The 6854-nt window shown below is 35.0% G+C and overlaps 1 long non-coding RNA gene across 1 annotated transcript in view; it reads left to right on the top strand.

Moving 5' to 3' along the window:
- Positions 1-425, top strand: part of LOC136035462 (uncharacterized) — a 51924-nt gene extending 51499 nt beyond the window's left edge. Inside the window, exon 3 of the long non-coding RNA XR_010619444.1 lies at positions 267-425. This is a non-coding gene — a long non-coding RNA (uncharacterized LOC136035462). The remainder of the gene's footprint in view (positions 1-266) is intronic.
- Positions 426-6854: the final 6429 nt, after the last annotated feature.

The raw sequence follows: 6854 nt of genomic DNA, 5'->3' as shown, positions 1-6854 counted from the left end.
CTTGTTAAGAGATTATAACATACAATTTTAGGGAAATTAGTAGACTGTTGTATTTTTAACCTTTTCTTAATAGTAACTTGTTTATAGTCGATTTTGTGCAATAAAGTTTTGCAGAGAAAATGGTTGACGCTCCATTGCAACACTAAATCAATTCGGATCTAAAATATTTTCTTTTAATGCTTTGTTCATTTTTCCTTGTTGTTAATTATTTATTTTTTGTGTACTTTTTGATTCCTAATATATTTGTTAACAAGTATTTTTTTTAGGTATTACACAAACAAAGAGAGAGAGAGAAAGATAATGAGAGTGTTAGACCAAATCTCAACATGCACCAACATCAAGACTATACTCTTTTCTATGTCAATTTTCTTGTTTGATTGTCTCTTTTTTGTTCATTTTCAAAGAAAGTACGAAGTTTTTGCGTTCGTGCATCTAATTTTACTTACACGTCGATATAGCTACTAAAAGCAAAACATAGAAAGATATTGAAAGCTAGAAGTAGTGGGAAATAATTCCGGATATTTTTTTATAGAGATTTCTTTTATAAACGAAATACTACTCAAACCTTTGAACTTGCTACGGAAACTGGCTGAATTACTCAATGAAATTGACTTTTTAAAGAGTCATTGAGATTAGTTAAGATGTGGAGCATGTAAAAAATGATCAATGTGACCTGTTGAGCTTGAATTTTCCTTGCTTGAGACTAAATCAAATTAAATTAAAGATCCAAACTAAGTTAAATAAAAAAATAATCTAAACTACGAACAAACTAAATTATAACAATATTGTTTACCTTTGTAAATTATAGCTTCTATCAGCATTTGATAGAGCATAAACTGCAAGACTGAGGAACCCTATAATCAGCCAACCGACTCTTTTAATTTTATCAGAGTATAGCTATTTCAAATTTATCATTAGACGTAATATACAGCATTTCAATTTAACGGATTTAAAAAAAAAGTACGGACATAAGAATATAAGCTGTAAATTTGTCATTTTAATTACCCTGTAAACTGTCTTCACTCTCCCAGTTCAAAAATTCAGGCTGGCCGTGCCACAGTTCCTACCTCTGCACTTCTTAAGTATCTTGGGCTTGCCTTCGGGACCCCGATCCGAACAACACGGTCACTAACAATCTGTGTGTTGAGAAAGAATTTGAGAAAGTCTTATTGACTTCTCTCTAGAGTTAAATGCCAATTTCAGAAGAAAACGAATGGTCGGCTCTATAACTAGTTTTTTGTCCCCCCCCCAATGTGTTTTTTATGGTGCTAGTATGGACCTTGTTTCCTACATTAGAACGTCAACATAAACGAGAAACTGAGTATTTCGGTTTTGGTTATCTTCACTCTCCCAGTTCAAAAATTCAGGCTGGCCGTACCACAATTCCTGCCTCTGCACCTCTTAAGTATCTTGGGTTTGCATTATGGATCTCGATTCGATAAACACGGTCACTAAAATTCAGTGCGTTTAGAAAGAATTTAAGAAAGTCTTATTGACTTCTCTCTAGAGTTAAAGGCCAATTTGACAAGAAAATTATTGGTCGGCTTTATAACTCATTTTTTGTCCCCCCCCCCCCATGTGTTTCTTATAGTGCCATTATGGACGTTTCTTCCTATATCAGAGCGTCAACAAATATGATTTGTCTTCTTCCGATTTTGTGAGTATTTCCTCTGTGTTCCTATCTGATCTCGTAACAGTTATATCTCCAAACGTTATGGATTTTTTATATATGTAATAAGATTGAGGCATTTTACATGTTAGAGTGTTTCTAATAAAGTATTTTTTTCTTGTTTTTCCTTTTAATTTACTTCTTACTCCTTTTAGTGCATTTTGTATGACTTACAGCCTTTGCCCCGAGTGCTGTGGGGAATTCACATCCCCAGAGACATAGATACTGATCCTTTCAACTATACTGGACAAAATGACTATCTCTGAATTTTAATTGGAAGTGTTTTGGAAATTAATGGGTGTGGGAAAGGGAACGGTTGCCTTCCGATCACTTTTGATTCTTAAAAAAGACACTAGGACTTTTAATTTCAGATCAAACCAGCTCCTTTTAAAGTTTCTAAGACACAAAGATTCTATACGATGGGCCTGATGAAAAAAAAATACGTTGTGCCCACATCACTCTTATTTAGGCAGCACAATTGCATTGCTTGCGAAACGAATGCTGAGAGGGAGGAGAAATGGATCCAGTTTGTGTTGCCAGCTAATCAGGACCTAGATCGTTTTTTGCATAGTCATAATCTGATTTATTTTCCCTTTATGACACATCTTTTAATATTTTTTGTTTTTTACAAGAAGTCGATATGGTATACTCTCATAAGCCCTGCAAAGCTTATAGGCCTGGTTACAAAAGAGTTACTTCTTTCTTAGTTCAAAATTTGATTTTCTTGCTATGGGCAAACCTACTGATGTCACTGCTGAGAAAGGAACAAAGGGCAAGTGTGATTTCGTTCCTTTGTCACAGTACCAAATATAAGAAACAAATTGCATGCTCAACCGAAATAAGAAAAGAAACTAGATCTACGTTGCATTGGCAACGTGCCGTGTTGCTGTAACCTTTGTTTGGCTTCGCCGAGTAAAGTGTTGCGAGAGCAAAATTTTGGTTTCCTTTCCTCCCCTCGATTAAATGCTGAAGTTGTTAATCTGTAAGGATCTTAAAATAAATACTAAGTACACCAACTCGCAAAAGTTGCAAACCCCTCATTGCAACGAGCAAAAATTGCAAGCCCCTCACCGCTGAAGATGATTGTAGCCTAACAGCCGATTATTACTTACAAGTCCCCTACATGTCTTACCAATCGAACCACGTTGGTCTTACCATCAAATACACCGAAAACAAATAATAGGTACATCAACTAGTAAAAGTTGTGAACTTTCCATTGCCGAAGATGATTATGAGCTTATAACCGACTGTTGCTTAAAATTACCCTATATGTCTCAATATTGGTATCGGCCTATTGGTTTCAGTGTGTACATTGCTACTGAAGTTGTCACCCCCTTTAAACTTTCAAACTGGTATATCTCATGAAGGAATGTTTCCTCCAAAAAATGGATGGCTTATGCTTTGATCAGCTCATCAAGAGCTATCGACTGCCGTCGAAAAGAAATCTATCTGTCTTAGTTCAAAAGTTGACTTTTTTGCCGTAGGCCAAGTTTCTAACGTCATCACTTAGAAAGAAGCAAAGGTTAAACTCTAATTTCTTTAGCAATGAGAGAACTTTTAAAGTTTAAGAGGCACATCTGATAACATTAATCTACTGCAATCCCAAGCGCGAAAAACCGGATGATAAACTCAGCTGAAATCACGAACAGAAATGGGTAGAAACAATAGATTTTTTGGCCCTAAGCAAGATTTCTACGAAGCTTCCCAAAATGCAAAGCCATATTCATCAATCCGGCCTAAGGTCCACACTTCTGTAAAAACCGCAGAGGTTAGACCCTTACCACTTTCTAGGACTAAGATGAAATCGGGGTGCCAGGAAAAAAAAAAAAAAACAAAAAAAAAAACGGCAGAACCAAAGTATTCCTCTCGCAATACAATTACATGTTAAAAGTAGAGGGCAGCACTTTCGAACCCATGGGAATATGATATTCTTATGGACCTCTAAACTTCTCTGTTTATTATTTTAAGAATATATTTTAGAGATGGGACCAGGAAACCGTCACGCTTCTCAAGTGTTTTATGTTTCAATCGAACTTTAAATTAAAACTGAGTCTGCTGTCCTCGCCTACTTGAACGGAGCTTTCCACTTAAAATCAAAAAGTACTCCAAACAAAACAAAAGCTTGAAAGAGACAATTTCAGATAGTCCTCTCTGATAAAAACTATAAAATTTCACTTTAGTAGACACAATGTAGGCACTGGCTCAATAACAAGCAAAAACCATGCTTTAAGGTCTCCGCAGCTTTCCAAAACTTAACTTTCTTTTCACCAATCTGACTAGAGGTGAAAGTTCTAGTCCATTCATGACGTTTTCATGTTCTCTATCTCTTGTATTCTGACTATTAGAAAATAAAAGATGAATAGCTTATTGGTTAATCGCTGAACCTTCTTATTTGGTATTTTTTTTTATTAAACAAAAAATTAACCTTAGATTGTCTGGCATACAATAGGACTGGGCTGGTATAATATCTTTCTGGAGTTAGCGATAAATGGCTGTGAGATGAGAACAAAAAAAGGAGGTGGGACCAAACTAGAAATTTAGTGTGTTCATCATATTCTCAATGCAAATTATTACTTTGGTGAATCTATTACTAATATTTCTCATAATTCCGATATTAGATCTGGTTATCCCCAACTAAACAAAGAAAATCATTACATCTCATATTTGGAATATGATTCTTTCAAAAATAAATAAATAAAAATAAGCTAGTCTTCCCGAAAGCTTAACTCGTGATTTAGTGAAACTTAACAGTTCACTTTAGTCCCATAATATAGATGTTTTTTTTTATCAAACGGTTCGTGGTTACGAACTGTTTGATAAAAACCTAATTTTGATACCAATATATACATCGAAAGAATCGGATTCTTATTTTGATTTTAAATACATAAATTAAGTTTAGTCTTACTAAAAAAAAGTTACAAGCCTGAGAAAATTTGCCTTATTTGAGAAAAAAGGGGGAAACATCCCCTAAAAGTCATATAATCTTAATAAAAGTCATACCATCGAATCCAGTGTATCAGAGAATCCCATTATAGAGGTATCGATATCCTATCAGCAAAGATGTAGAATTTTATATTTTTTGCCAGAAGAAAGATCACGGATTAAATTAAAAGTTCTAGTGCCCATTTAAAGTGACCCCTTCCCACGCTCATTTTATCCAAAAGTCACCTGATCAAAATTTTGAGATAGCCATCCTGTTCAACATTGTCAAAAATATAATAAATATGTTTTTGAGAACGACTTAATCCCCCAGAGTCTCCGGGGTAAGGGCTGCAAGTTATGAACTTTGCCCTTTGTTTACATTAAATAAAAAAAAACTAGTTTTTTTTAACTGAAAGTAAGGAGCGATATCAAAATTAAACGAACAGAAATTACTCCCTATATGAAATTGGTTGTCCCCTCCTCAACGCCTCGCTCTTTACGCTAAAGATTTTAATTGTTTTAAAAAGAAGAATGTGGCAAAGAGTCAAACCTTAGCGTAAAGAGCGAGGGATTGTGGAGGGGACAACCAACTTCATATGCGGAGTAATTTCTGTTCGTTTTAAGTTTTAATATTACTCCTTACTTTCAGTTAAAAAAACTAGTTTTTTTATATTTAATTTCTGAACGTTTTTGAATTAATGTATGTTTGATTTTGGCTCTTTGCACATAAGTTATTAAAGTGAAATTTGCATATTAATTCTTTTTTTGGCTAAATGGATTTCTCTTAGTTTTGATCAGAAAATTTTGAGAAATAAGGGGTGGGGAAGGAGGCGTAGTTGCCCTCCAATTTTCGGTTACTTAAAAAGGCAACTAGAACTTTTAATTTTTAACGAACGATTTTATTAGTATAAAATATACGTAACTTAAGAACTAACTAACGTAACAAACTTTTGTATTCTTATATTTTTATTATATATATGAGGAGGTTTGTCCCCTCGTTAATATCTTGCTCTTTACTCTAAATCTTAAGTTTTGTCCCAATTCTTTAAGAATGACCCATGAATAAGAAAGGCCGTAGAATAAATAGTTGAAACTACTAAAAATGCTTTAGCATAAAGAGAGAGGTATTTATCTCCTCCTTAATACCTGGCTCTTTATGCTAAAGTATTTTTAGAACCCATCATATGCTTCATAATCTCTGTTCGTTTTGTTTTAATGCTACTCCTTACTTTCAATTGAAAAAACCTTTTCATGTTTATTTTTTCATTGTTTTTTTTTATAGTAATGCTAGAAAATCCTGCGCCCTTTTCACTGAATTTCTCTTCCCCCATGAAGTATTTCTCCAAGGAAAGATCCTCCCAAATAGCTCCCTCCCCTCAACCCCACCCCCAAACCATAAAAATCCCCCTGAAAACGTCTGTACACTTCCCAATAACCATTACTGTGTGTAAGCACTGGTCAAAGTTTGTAGCTTGCAGCCCCTCCCCCAGGGACTGTGGTGGAGTAAGTCATCCCCAAAGACATAGTTATTATGGTTTTCGACTATGCGGAGCAAAATGGCTATCTCAAAATTTTGGTCCGTTGACTTTGGGATAAAAATGAGCGTGGGAGGGGGCCTAGGTCCTCTCCAATTTTTTTTGTCACTTAAAAAGGGAACTAGAACTTTTAATTTCCGTCATAATGAGCCCTCTTACGACATTTTAGGACCAATCGGTCAATACGATGACCCCTGAAAAAAAAAGAAACGCACCCGTGATCTGTCTTCTGGCCAAAAATACGTAATTCCACATTTTTGTAGATAGGAACTTGAAATCTTTGCTATAGGGTTTTCTGATACGCTGAATGCGATGGTGTGATTTTTGTTAAGTCATTTTATGACTTTTAGGGGGTGTTATCCCCTATTTTCCAAAATAAGGTGAATTTTCTCAGGCTTGTAACTTTTGATGACAAAGACTAAATTTGATGAAACTTATATATTTAAAATCAGCATGAAAACCCGATTCTTTTGATGTATATTTTAGCATCAAAATTCCGATTTTTAGAGTTTCGTTTACTATTGAGCCGGATCGCTCCTTACTACAGTTCGTTACCACGAACTGTTTCATATTGGTTATTGACGAAGTATACAGACGTTTTCAGGGGTTATTTTTTCTGATGGTGGGGGGAGGTCGGGGGTTACTTGAGAGGATCTCTCCATAGAGGAATTTATCATGGGGGAAGGGAATTTCCCTGAATGGAGCGCTGGATTTTCCAATATTATTTG

This window comes from Artemia franciscana, chromosome 14, assembly GCF_032884065.1.
Source record: "Artemia franciscana chromosome 14, ASM3288406v1, whole genome shotgun sequence".
In the NCBI taxonomy this organism is placed as follows: Eukaryota; Metazoa; Arthropoda; class Branchiopoda; order Anostraca; family Artemiidae; genus Artemia; species Artemia franciscana.
Note: the sequence above shows the minus strand (reverse complement) of the source record. Positions and strands in the feature narration are given on the sequence as shown.